The sequence below is a fragment of the Lactuca serriola genome, chromosome 4 (assembly GCF_051521515.1).
Source record: "Lactuca serriola cultivar US96UC23 chromosome 4, Lser_US96UC23_V15, whole genome shotgun sequence".
NCBI lineage: Eukaryota > Viridiplantae > Streptophyta > Magnoliopsida > Asterales > Asteraceae > Lactuca > Lactuca serriola.
Genome location: NC_136411.1, coordinates 284,449,464 through 284,463,185, shown reverse-complemented (window position 1 = coordinate 284,463,185; position 13,722 = coordinate 284,449,464). Strand labels below are relative to the sequence as shown.

The window sequence follows — 13,722 nt, the reverse complement described above, 5'->3', positions numbered from 1 at the left end:
ATTTATGTTAGATGGGACCCATATTTATCTTTTTTAATTAATAGTTGGGTAAAATTAACAACCTATTTTTAACCTGTAACTTTAATATATTTAATTTAATAATTATAGTGTTGTATAATTATTTATATTTTAAAAAAATAAAATCATAATTCTCATGTTTTATTTTTTGTGCCAACAATATTAGTTATTTTCCAAAATCACTTTGGAATTAAACATTTTAATATAATTTGAACAATATATTTGTATTTGTGAATTAAGATTGTACTTTTGTCATGTTTGAAATTTTATTTAAGTTTATAACTAATTTAAGTGGTGTAATCTTTAGTTAATTTATTAAAATTTTTATTTTAGATGGGTTAAACCAAGTTTAACCTATTTATCTAATAAGTTGGGTTGGGAACTACATAAATAAGTCAACTCAATCGCAAACCATTTATCTGACAGGTTGGATTGAATTGGAAATACCAATCCATTTAAATAAATAGGTTGAATAGGGTTGAAATCTCCAACCTAATTAATAAATGAATTCAACCTGAACGCAACCTAGGTCGACCCATTGGTAGCTCTACTGGAGAGACATAGTGCACATCGGCTTCACATGGAAATGAAGTTGTTTTTAAATATGTTTAAAGAAACTTGCATTTGATGGCATGGTAAATAATTCCTTTTTAATCGACTTAAATTGTCTCTCCACCGTTGCACTTTGTAGTCTCCTTCGAGACCTTCATGGAAGCATTCAACATGTGGTTTCTACAAAACGAAATTGATGGCTCGAAATACATCCAAAGAAAACCTATCTAAACAACTTATTAGTGGTTGCTAAATATTCATCCCAAGTTTATCTGAAGCCCTCAATGTCGATCGCAACATCCCTGGTTGACACCACGCAACATGTAGATGTTAACACTCATCCTTTCTTTCTTGCGTACCTCCACCTACACAATTCCAAACCCAACAAAGTTTTAATACCAAACCCAACAAAGTTTTAATAATCATTCGCTTAATCAAGATACGCAACTCTAATTATGGTGGAAAGAGCTTTGGTTACCTTTGCGGGGTGGTTTTTAGGGATAGGAGCAATGCTCATACACAATCATTCTTTCACATGTCGAGGAAACACTGACGTGTGGGTGTCAATGGATGAAAGCTTGATGAATTTTGAATTAAAGACCACTATGTTGTTGCCTCTAGTTCGTTATGAAAATCATTGATTCTTATAGAAGCTCCTTCACGTAAATACTGACGTCACCGATAATTGAAGCTCAATCCATATGAAACACATTCAAATGTTATAATAACCATCAAGAGGAAAATATGATAGGGAACTAATATACGAGGTTCATTCAACAATTTGAAAGTTTTGATATTACAAGATAATGATTCAACACATTATCTACATTGCTTTGCACACAAAGTTTAGTCAGTTATTATGGGTGTAGCACAAAACCACGATGGTGTTGAAGACTTCTTTAAGAAAATTTCTTTGCCGGTTAATGTGGTATGTGGTTCATGTAAAAGAAAAGACATGTTACAGGAGGAGAGTTACAGGTGCAAAATGAAATTGATAACGGTGAACTTGAAATCGGAAGAGGGTTATATCGATAGATTTCTCTTATTTGAGTGGGATATACAAGATTGGGTTCACATTGCAAAACAATCAAACGTTTGATGAACTTATTTGCGGAAGTTATTTTTTATGTTGAAGATGAGTGATCCACTTTAAATAACTGAAATCAAGCATACAATATCTTAATATATTTCAAAACACTTGATTTCGTGTTTTATTTACATTTGATATATGAAGTTTTACACCAAACGAAGTATTGTCAAAGCATCTTAAAAAAAAAATCAAGACATTTTAGAAGTGACTTCTTTGGTTAGAGAGACGATGGATGTATTGAAATCTTTAAGAAACATGAGGTTTGATAAAACTCCGTCGAAAGTATTCTCTTTTTGTCAAAAACATAATATGAATATTGTGGATGTGATCGGAAATCATGTCACTCCGAGAAGCCGTAGGACCAAAATTAATATAATTTCATTTTGAAGTTGAACATCATTGTGGTTATGCAAATTACACTATGAGAAGCTGTAAGACCAAAAATACTATAATTTCATTTTGAAGTTACTATTGTGGATATGCAATTTATAGAATTCGGGTACCAATTTAGTGAAATAAACATCTAATTAGAATACGAGACCGATTTAGTGAAATAAACACCCAATAGATGGGGACTTCGAGTCCATGTGATTTATTTGCTAAATTTGACAAAACAAAGTTTTGAGGTTGAGTGAGTTGTACAAAAATAATTTCAATGATTCCGAGAGGATGCAATTTGATGGTTTGAGATATGTTATTACTCTTTGCATAAAGATGACTAGTACACTAGCTTGAAGGGAATTATCGGCCTTTCTCATTTAATGGTGGAAATGAAAAAACGTCGTTCTTATCCTATGGTTTTATAGGTCATTAAAATTGATTTTAGTTTTACCCGTCGCGACCGCAACACTAGAAATACGTTTTTCCTCGATGAAGTTATTGAAGACGGATTTGCCTAATAAAATGTGATGATTTTTTTGAACAATGCCTTGATTTGTGATGCTGAAAAAGATGCCTTTATGAAAGTTAAGATCGAAGATGTAATTGATCGCTTTAAAAAAATATGTACACATAGATGTCAAATTTAAAATGTAAGTTCTTTAACTACTAATTGGTTATATTTAATGCACTTGTAATTTTTAAAATTTTATGTTATTATAATTGATTGAGATTTTTTTTGGTGCCACTGCTGCTAGTCATTCATGCATGGTGTGTCGGTGTACCAAGAACCGCATCATGCGGTGTGCTGAGCTGGACGAAACCGCACCCAGGAACACCACACCGTCAGTGCAGTTTCGGGTGTGGTGAATCAGCATGTGAAGATCCTTTATTCGTCTTATTAGCCAATGTCTGATTTCTTTTACATTTTTTTTTTAGATTTTATTAAATAATATATACACTAAAATTATTTAAATATATTAAAATTTATTTAAAACTCTACAAAAAGACATAATATTGATATAAAAATATTAAAAAAATTAAAATTAAAATTAAGAAGTGAATGATCACAATGTCCTAAGTTTTTTGAAGAATGAGTGAAAATAAAAGATTATTAAAGTTAATGTTTGCATGTATTTTAATATAATCTTTCCAAACTTAATGGTAAGCGTTTTGGTTATTATTGTAAAGGATGATGAGTGTTCGAAACCCGCCAACACCAGCTACATCTCCTTTATGTTGTTTTTCTTTTTATTTATTTTTAAATAATTCTAAAATCACATCCAACTTTTAGTTTTTTACCGGTTTTAACCGAAATTTGAAATCCATCTTGTTTTTGTCAAAAACAGTAATTTTTTTTAGCCCAACTTTGAGAGAAGCTAAAATTTCTGTCATTGCTTTTTAAAAAAATATTTTGAAACGTTTTCAGTATATTGTATCATTTCTTTTGTTAATTAGAACTAGTGGGAGACCCATGCTCCACATGGGCCAGTAAGTCTTTTGTAAGATTTGCTTCGAATTCATAGCTTTTTCCATTACATTTGAGGGCAATACAAAAGGTTTCCAAAACAGTTGGTTACTACAATAAACTAAAGACATAAGCATCGTTAAATTGAATGTGATACGTTTATTGGTTATCCTTAATAGTCTGGATCATTTCTTCATAGGTTTTGATCAGCTTCTGAGCTAGTTGTTGTGTGACGAACAAAAGATATAAATATGAACTTCCACTTTTATGTCTAATACAACATCATACTTTGCTTCTAATTCCTAAGTTTTGAAATTTTACTCTAAATGTTTTTTTTGTTAATAAACCATTGAATTAAATTAACAAATAAAATCAAAGTTAGGTCGTATAATTTGATAAACAAATGAAAATGCATTACTATTTTTTGCATTTAACCAAGCAAGGAGTAAATGCAACGTATAACAACGTACTTCCATTTGTTTTGCTAATATAGCATCATACTTTCATAATCCTTAATCTGTTAAAATGTATATTTTTTCTTGTTAAAGCATTGTATTTTTCAATCAAGACTTTCTAGGAATCAAATAAGGAATTCAATATTAAAGTTGGTTGGTTGCTTTGAAGGCTCTACTTCAGGTAAGAATTCTGCCAGGGAAGAGAGATTGTATGCTTTCATTTTCCCATATAATATATCAGTGTCATGTTTAAAGTATGAAATTGTAAGGACTTATATAAACAAAAGTTCTTTAAGGAATAAATTCAAACAGTTGGTGATCATATTGATATAAACCTACAAATCATGTGTGGATTAGGTGAAATAGATTCCTTTTTAAGATTATGTCAAAAACAAATCGAAGCATAAAGAATGTAAAGGATTCAATCGAAGAGGGCGCAATCAAAGACAAACACAAAGATATATAAAGAAACATCAAACAGAAAAGAATCAAAGCAGAGAATAAAGCCGACAATCGAAAACCATAGAAAGAACATACCAACGAACAGAAAGAAGCGAGAGATAACGCAAAATCGAGGAAGCGATCAACCCATAAATCCAACGGAACAACCATGAAATCCACCTGGCTGCAATCAACGGCGAAATCCACCCGACTGCAACTGACGGTGCTATAAAGGCGAAACCCTTTTAGGGAAGACGCAAAATCGTGGAGTCCAATAGAAATGAAAGTCGATTGACAGAATCGATGGTATAGAAGTGGAACCCGACGCAAAATCGAGGAATCGAATACCAATCTGGAATCCGTTCAAAATGTGGCAAGCTGATAAGAACAGTAAGCAGAGAGGACACGGGCCTGTAGTGGAAAAAACTAGCGCTAAACATCGAAGAGGATCGGCTGGAAACAACTGGTTTCAGCTAGGCTCAATATTGACACTATTCACGAGCCTAGTCCAAAATTAACATTTCTACTTAGAAAAAAGACCCATGGTTCGGATGTACGGCTGTTAACCAGGTCAACTCAATAGGGTTTTCGGTTAATCGAATTTTCATAAAAAATAATTTAACCTACAACCCGACCCTACTAAGATACGGGTCAATCGGGTTCAGGTTAATATGATTGGGTTAATCGGGTTAATACATTAAGCACTTAATTTGAACATATATAAGGTTGTTTAGTTTTTACTTGATATATTGATGATTGTATTAGGTGAGTATCATTGAATTTGACATCTACATACCTTTAAAGCTTCAACATAGGCCAACCATTTTTTTTACTCTTTTGTTAAAATCAAGAATCCATACAAATATAAATAAAATAAAAATATAAGGTCATAATTATTATAAGAAAGTATGCACACAATAATCAAAATCGTTCTTCCGTTATCAATATTAAATGTTAGAATTTTCAACGTCAAGTTAATAGACGATCAATGAGATGTAGTTTATTTATGTTTATAGTTAGTTTAAAGTGGAAATAAGTAGAAATATTTACTTTCTCAGCCGCTCCAATACTTTTAAGATGTGAATGTTTTATATCTTTCTGGATTTCACAATAGAAGTTACTCGACCCTTAAAAGTCAAAACACATATAATAATTTATTTTAATTACTAGATAATATCATAGGTAAATAAATAAATAACCATGTTGTAGTATCTTGACAAAAATTCTATGAAAACTATTCCATATCCAAACGAAAATAGATCGGAAATAGTATGATTTAAAAAGTAAAAAAGAAAGTGCTACGCCCCCCTTCCAATCTACGTTTCCTTGTGAATAAACATGAACAAGATGATCCGTTTCCAAATATGAATGACGTAAGCATCTAGAGTCACAGACGTTTACATTTTCAAAGTATTCATAGTCTGTTTTTACTATTCAAGTGGAGACCGATGGAATATGTAGAAGCTATGAATTCCTAATCGGGTTGACCCAAAACTCGAAATTTTTATAAAAATCAACCTTAAACCCGACCCTAACTACAAATCGGGTTAACCCGAATAATCCGATCTGGAATTTTGATTCTATTAAACCCAACACTAATTACCTTATTCGGGTTCGGGTTGAGTCGGGTTAATCGGGTTCGGATTTTTTTGACACCCCTATTCGCATGGGCCAAAAACATTTTTTCAAATTCCTTACATTATATTGGATCAGACTGAAATATTTTTGCCATGTAGTCATGTGATTCAATATGTATGGTTCCAAATATTAAATATATTTACATTAACTTTACATAGTTTTTCTAATAACTAAAAGAATAAGAATAAATAAAACATGCATGTGTTACATGAATACATGTGGATGAAATCTTAATCCAATATAGTTTAAGAATTACACGGCTATTTGTGTCCAATTTACATCAGGGTATGCCAGAGCATGTGCATTGCAGTTCCTAACTGCATCTGCAAACTTTCCTAACATTTGTACTTAGGAATAGGGATGAGCAGTTTGTCTCAAATCCTGATTTTGTATCGGAACCGGTACCGAACCGTACTGAATTTAAAAATATGGGATGGTACTTGGTACTCCAAATACATGAAATTCGAGAATCGGTACCGCCGGTACCGGTACTAGTACCGAAAACCAGTATTATTTCCGGTACCGGTATCAGTGATGTTAATTCGGTCCGGTACTCAGGATTAACTTTCGACCAAATTCGGTTTTTGGGAAATCGGGAACGGTACCGGTCGGTACCGGTTCCGTCCCACGCTCATCCCTACTTAGGAAAGATCTTGTCTTTCTCTCCTTAATCTTTCCGCAAATATCACCCTTTTCTTTCTCAATGTTATCGGTGAAGCTGTGTAAAAATAGTAATACAAAATAAGATTTTATAAACAAATACATAGATTCCACTTTCATTGTTAAAAAGTAAGATTTTCACCCATCCATGAGTCTCGGAAAAGCATTTGGAATGTAAGCATAGGTTTTTTCCATGGTATATATTGTATTAATTAAGTCATCCATGATTGGAAGAAAGACTATGTTTCTTTGGCTTGAAACTATCCACTGAACATATTCATTCGGAAATATGACATCCTAAAATTTACGGTCATTTTAAAACTTTTTATTTATCCTTAACTAAATAGAGTTTATTTATAAATTCGGAATTTGGTTCCGTAAAAGTATTTCCGAAGAAATATTTTTTTATAGATTTATAAAACATTGGGATGTTATAACTGATAAAAAGCATAAGCATAAACATGCTTTATAGTATCTTAGACTATCAGTCTACATCTCCTTGAATCTCTCATCATTCATGTACCTTTGTACCGCTATCTGTGATACAAGGAAGCTAAGTGAGTCAAGCTAGGAAATATGGTAAGTACATAGGGTTTTCAACCCACAATAATATATGTATTTTCAACCCACAATAATATAATTAATATGTTTAATTATCAAACAGTTAACCAAATTACTCATCCCTGTTTTCTTCTTTATTCATCTATAGAGTCCTATCTTAAGGACCATCGTTATTGCCATCTATATTATATTAGATGACTACATCATTAGTACAATAGTACTAGTTCCTACATCGTTAAGACAATAGTACTAGTTCCTACATTGTTAGTACAATAGTACTAATTCTTTACATCGCTAGTATAATAGTACTGGTTCCTATGTCGTTAGTACAATAGTACTAGTTCTTACATCGTTAGTACAATAGTACTAGTTCCAACATCATTAGTATACTAGTACTATTAAAGTCTTGACATCATATCGTCATTCTCCTCTTTTATCTTACTATGGCATCTTATCATTTTTACCTTTCATTACCCTTCATTACCTAATGTATTATATTCATAAAAATACATATACAATATAAATCATATAAATTTATCTTTATAACATTTCATCTAACACAAAACATCTTTGCACATAAGCTATAACATTCAATTATCTAAATACGTCATATCTATGTGTAAGATGAAAGTAACTATGTACTCATTTGATAAAATTGGATGCCTTGGAATTTGGGCATAACTTGACCTTAGTACTTTAACTTTTCCTCTTATGTGACTTAGGTACAAATGTCACTGAGTCTTAATATTACATTCCTAGCAACTAATGATAGTCTAGGTTCCTCCAATATCATCCTATCAAGTAAGGAACAACCAGATAGGATGATATTGGAGGTAGGGTTCGTTTGGTATATAAAGTATACTAATCTCACTTTCAACACCTCATTAAATCCAGCCTAGACAACATCCCCATAAGTAGATCAGTCAGTATAATGACTTAGAATCACTAATAAATCTTAATTTTAGGTTCATAATAACAACTATGACTATAATTAAAAGTTACACTGAAATAAAATAAGTGTATCATAACTTACAGAGCTTTCTGATGAAAACCAGGAATTAAGCGGGTAGAATTCTAAACCGAGAGCTTCTAATCATTGGCTATCTGACATGGCAGGGCTTCGCCGAAGTGGTCGGAAACTAGAGAGTAAAAGGGCTTAAGGGTGGAAAGTGTTTCAGAGAGAATCCAGAAGAAAGGTGTGAAGAAAGGAGGAGAATTCTCAGCATTTTATAGGCAAATTCGGGATGCGCCGCGCACTTGGTCGGGGGTGCTATTTCCTACATCATTAGTACAATAGTACTAGTTCTTTACATCGTTAATACAATAGTACCAATTCCTACATCAATAGTACAGTAGTACTATTAAAGTCGTGACATCCTATCGTGATTATCCTCTTTTATCTTACTATGACATCTTCTCATTTTTACCTTTCATTACCCTTCATTACCTAATGTATTATATTCATAAAAATACATATACAATATAAATCATATAAATTTATCTTTATAACATTTCATCTAACATAGAACATCTTTGAACATAAGCTATAACATTCAATTATCTAAATACTTCATATCTATGTGTAAGATGAAAGTAACTATGTACTCATTTGATAAAACTGGATGCCTCAGAATTTGGGCATAACTTCACCTTAGTACTTTAACTTTTCCTCTGATGTGACTTAGGTACAAATGTCACCGAGTCTTAATCTTACATTCCTGGCGACTAATGATAGTCTAGGTTCCTCACTAATCCCAATGTCTACATCAAGCTCTATCAAGTAAGGAACAAACAGATAGGATGATATCAGAGGTAGGGTCCGTTTCGAATACAAAACATACTAATCTCACTTTCAACACCTCATTAAATCCAGCCTAGACAACATCCCCATAAGTAGATCAATCAGTATAATGACTTAGAATCACTAATAAATCTTAATTTTAGGTTCATAATAACGACTATAACTATAATTAAAAGTTACACTTGAATAAAATAAGTGTATCATAACTTACAGAGCTTTATGATGAAAACCAAGAATTAAGCAGGCAGAACTTTGACCCGGGAGCTTCTAATCATCGGCTATCTGACACGGCAGGGCTTCGCCGAAGTGGTCAGAAACTAGAGAGTAAAATGGCTTAAGGGTGGAAAGTGTTTTAGAGAGAATCCAGAAGAAAGGATGATAATTCGTAGCATTTTATAGGCAAATTTGGGATATGCCACGCACTTGGTTGGGGGTGCTGATGTAGCTTCGTCTGGGTGGTGACACATGTCGCGATGTGCGGTTACTACAATTTTCTGCCCCTTAGGATGATTACTTCCTAGAATCTTCAGCAAAACAGAGCTTGTACAATTACTCTGTACGTTACCTTTCCATCCTAGGTAATAACTCTAATCTCTTGTGTCTTTTCACATGAGTTTCTAACTCTTGGACTTATTGACTGTTGGCGGTGCTCAACCTTGCACTTGCTCTTCATTCTAAATTCGATCTTTATCGGAGGCTCCCACGCCTTCACGAGTAGACTTAACCTGAGATGAGGTCTTTACTTCATTTACTGCAACAGACCGAATGGTTATGCTCTAATGACCTTCCATTGCATAATGGCTAGACTCGAGTCTCTTTGAGTCAGATTCTAGCATGGATAATGCCTTCCTTCATGTTCTAATGTGATGTAATCACATTATAGCAGGTAGAATTTCTAGCTATAGGTTGCTTAGTCTTTAGTGACGATCACGCTACTTCTATTGATCTCTTTGATTATCTATTTCCTTCAATCTTTTGAGTAAATTACTTTGTAGATTTATTCTCAAATTGGACTCAATGACCACTATGGTCGGAATACCAATATTCTTCTTAGTCATTATCAAAACAAAGGTAATAATGGAAATGAAAATAATTGAATTGTAACATCCGGTTCCTGGTACGTATTTAAATTCAAGTAGTTTCATGTTGTGCTATGGGATTCGGCGAGTTGGAGGCCCAACTCGTCGGGTAGACTCGATTTTGACCGGGAGGTTTAGTGACCTACTCGACGAGTCGGTAGACCGACTCAACGAGTAGGGATGTCTGGATGAAACCCTAATATTTAGGTTTTGCACCCTATTTAAACAACTTATTCTGTCTCAACCCAGCCCCCATCGTCCCTCCCAACTCAGAGAAACCCTAAATCGAAACCCTAACCTTGTTTGAGTGTTCTTGAGCCATTTTTGTGTGCTTGTGGTGATTGCGAAGCTTGGGAAGGAAGAAGGAGCTTGGAAGTTCAAGTGGAAGTTAGTAGATCCAGAGGTTGTGCCCCATTTCCAGCTCATTTGAGGTATAAAGCTGAAACCTTGACCATTTATCTCTTAGATCTCTAGTTAGGGTTCATTTTTACCTTTTCTAAGCCTTAGAGGTGCCATACTTGGAATTTTGTGGTTCATGGAGGGTATAACTTAAGATCTAGAATCATTGGGGGTTCTTATGGCATAAAGGTGCCAACTTTATTGCCATAAGCACCCCATGCATCTTGTAGACTCCATTCTAGAGCCATTTGGGCCAAATACCTCATGCATAGACGTCAAGATTGGAATTTTATGTATAACATGGACCCTAGGAGGTCAGATCTATGATTTGGATGCATTAAGACCGATTAAAATCGATTGTATAGTTTTAGACAAAGAGGGACTCGGTGAGTCGCTTAGGTGACTCGGCGAGTCGGGTCGCAGTTTCCCCCCAAACGTCTTCTAGAAATGGTCTTTGGATGAGTTGAAGGAAAACTCAGCCTGTTGGGGTTTGTTATGGACTTGAAGATCGAAGGAATCGACGAGTTCAAGGAGGAACTCGGCGAGTTCAAGGCAATGTCCCAACCACATGAAGACGAACTCGATGAGTTCAAGGAGAACTTGGTGAGTCATTGACTAAACACCTTCATACGAATGAAGATGAACTCGACAAGTTCAAGGATGAACTTGGCGAGTTAGTTGAAGAAGGTCCCGATGTTTTGTTGAAGGCGAACTCATCGAGCTCTTGCTAGACTCGACGAGTAGGGACGGGGTTGTAGCATTTTGTGGACGTTGGGACTCGACAAGTTAGTGAACCAACTCGGTGAGTCTAGTCAACCAGATGTTGACTTTGACCAGGGTTTTGACCTTGAATTTCACTTGGACTTGAGTGACCCTTGTAAGGGTTATGAGTATGAAATAGTAATGTAGAGAGGATGTTGTGTAGGGATTGAGCAGTCGAGAAGAGTTGATTTCCATACCGAGGACAATGCGGACACTACACGACGTCGAGGTGAGTTACCTTCCAGTAGAGGTGGGTCTATGGCCACGATGCCGGCCCACCAGCAGGAGTTGTCTTTAGATGATAGTCTTTGTGATAATTGTGTAGGTTTGCTACTACCTGATGTGTCTTATGTGTCAGTATGATATGTTATATGCGATAGTGGTAGTAGGAGGGGAAGAGTCCCCTGATTCGGTCGTTAGGACCGAAGGGTAGGTCGGACACCCCAGATATGTCTGACAACATGATTATGATATGTTATTATATGATAGTGGTAGGGGTGAAACAGTCCTCGTGGCCGGTTAAGATAGACCGGAGGGTAGGCAGGCACCCCAAAATGGCCTGACACGGGTAGGTTAGTACCCCATAATGGCTTGACATGGGTAGGTTAACATCCCAGAATGGCTTGACATGGGTGGGTCGGGCACCCCAGAATTGCCCCGCCGACAGTATATATGATTGATTGATTGTATGGTATGTGGTATGATGGGGGAACTCACTAAGCTTAGTGCTTATGGTTTTCAGTTTTGGTTTCAGGTACCTCTTCGTCAAAAGGGAAGGAGCCGGTAGGGTAGCAGCGCATCGCACACACATGATTCCGCATTAAGATTTCTGGGATTGTACTCTGACATTATTACTAATTGACGATATGGTTTTTGAGACATGTAACTATGGTTTATGAATTTATATGATATCAGTAATGTTTTCCTCAAACAAGTTTTATAAGCAATATAATTAAAACAAAAAATTTTGGTCTTGATCTTTGGGATGTTACATGAATTCAACTATTAGTGTCATGTATAACCTTGTGACTTTCCCTGTCCAAGTGCGATTCCAGTGCTTCCGATAGTATAGGCCTATACTACCTTTCACACCTACTCATACTCATCCCAGGAATTGCGTTGCAGTCCCCATGTCACCATCCAAGAAAATCACATAGAAACTTAATACGTTGGATAGTAAAAAATAATTAGGGATTTTTATAACTTCTGAAAATGATTAGAATCATATTAAAAGTCTATTATACTCTATTCCTCTTACATTAGGCTACAAAACCTATTATTATCTATATAAGATCTTTTCTTCATATCTTGTACGTTAGATAAGAAGGTCCCTATTCTTGATCCCCTGTAGCGTCATCTGCTTCATCAAAGATCATATGGAACGCTCTTGCCTTTGGCTTCGGCGGTACATTCGGTCCTACTGGTTTGTTTTTCCTTGGGTAATCCTTCAATATATGCTCCTTATTTCCACATCCATAACACATTTTATCTTTGAACTTGCAATCCTTGGAGTAGTGGCCAGCCCTTTTGCACTTATAGCAGGTTACTTCCATGTTGTAATTTCCAAAGTACTTCTTCCTGCACTTATCACATCATTTTTATTCATTGCTACCCCCATATCTTTTTTTGTCGAGGTTAACCTTTGAGAATTTACTCGTCCTATCGGCGTTTGGAAATCCTTCAATTTTCCTTTTCTCCCCAACTTCAGTCTTGTCGGCATTTTTTCCTTGATCATGATTTCCGCAAACCTTGCAGCCCAGATGGTTGCTTCAAAAGTAGAAGCAAGCTTAACTGGCACAGTGTAATCCCATGGTACTTCCTTAGAGTACCTATCTATTTTTGTAAGATCGTTAGGTACCAAGTGCAAAACAAACTCCATCTTGTTTGCGAAGGCATTGGTGTATTCATCAAATGACATGTTGCCCTTCTTTAATGTCAAAAGCTGGATCTCCAGCTCTAGCATGTTTTAGGTTGAGCAGAACTTGCGCTTGAAGTGAACCAATAATTATGCCCATGTCAGTTGTAGTGTCTCGTTAGGGCTTATGATATTTCCTAACGTATTCTACTAGCAAACAACCCCACCTCTGAATTGTCGCACCACATAAGTGGTATGTAACTTGCCTTTGCAACAACAAGTTATGAAGGCTAATTCCATCTCAGATCCAATCTATAACTTCAATTGGATCTTCCTTTCCATTAAAAGTTGATGGTTTGCAAGTCGTGAAGTCCTTATATTTGCAGTATCCTCTAGTGTAACATTTAATTCAGGTGAGCAATTGTCAAGTTTAAAGATTCAAAGGTTTAACCCTGTGACAACCCAAGTTGTCCCGTTACATTTCCCCGTTACCGTTAACGGAATATTCCAGTTTATAAAAGTTCCGTTAATTGGAGGTCGTCAATTAAATAAACATTACAATTGT

General features: G+C 35.1%; 1 long non-coding RNA gene across 1 annotated transcript; it reads right to left on the bottom strand.

Moving 5' to 3' along the window:
* Positions 1-641: 641 nt before the first annotated feature.
* On the bottom strand, positions 642-4,916 carry LOC145097093 (uncharacterized). The gene is made up of 2 exons (XR_013704224.1): positions 1,049-4,916; positions 642-935 (listed from the first exon to the last, which is right to left on the bottom strand). It is a non-coding gene; the product is annotated as an uncharacterized LOC145097093 (long non-coding RNA).
* Positions 4,917-13,722: the final 8,806 nt, after the last annotated feature.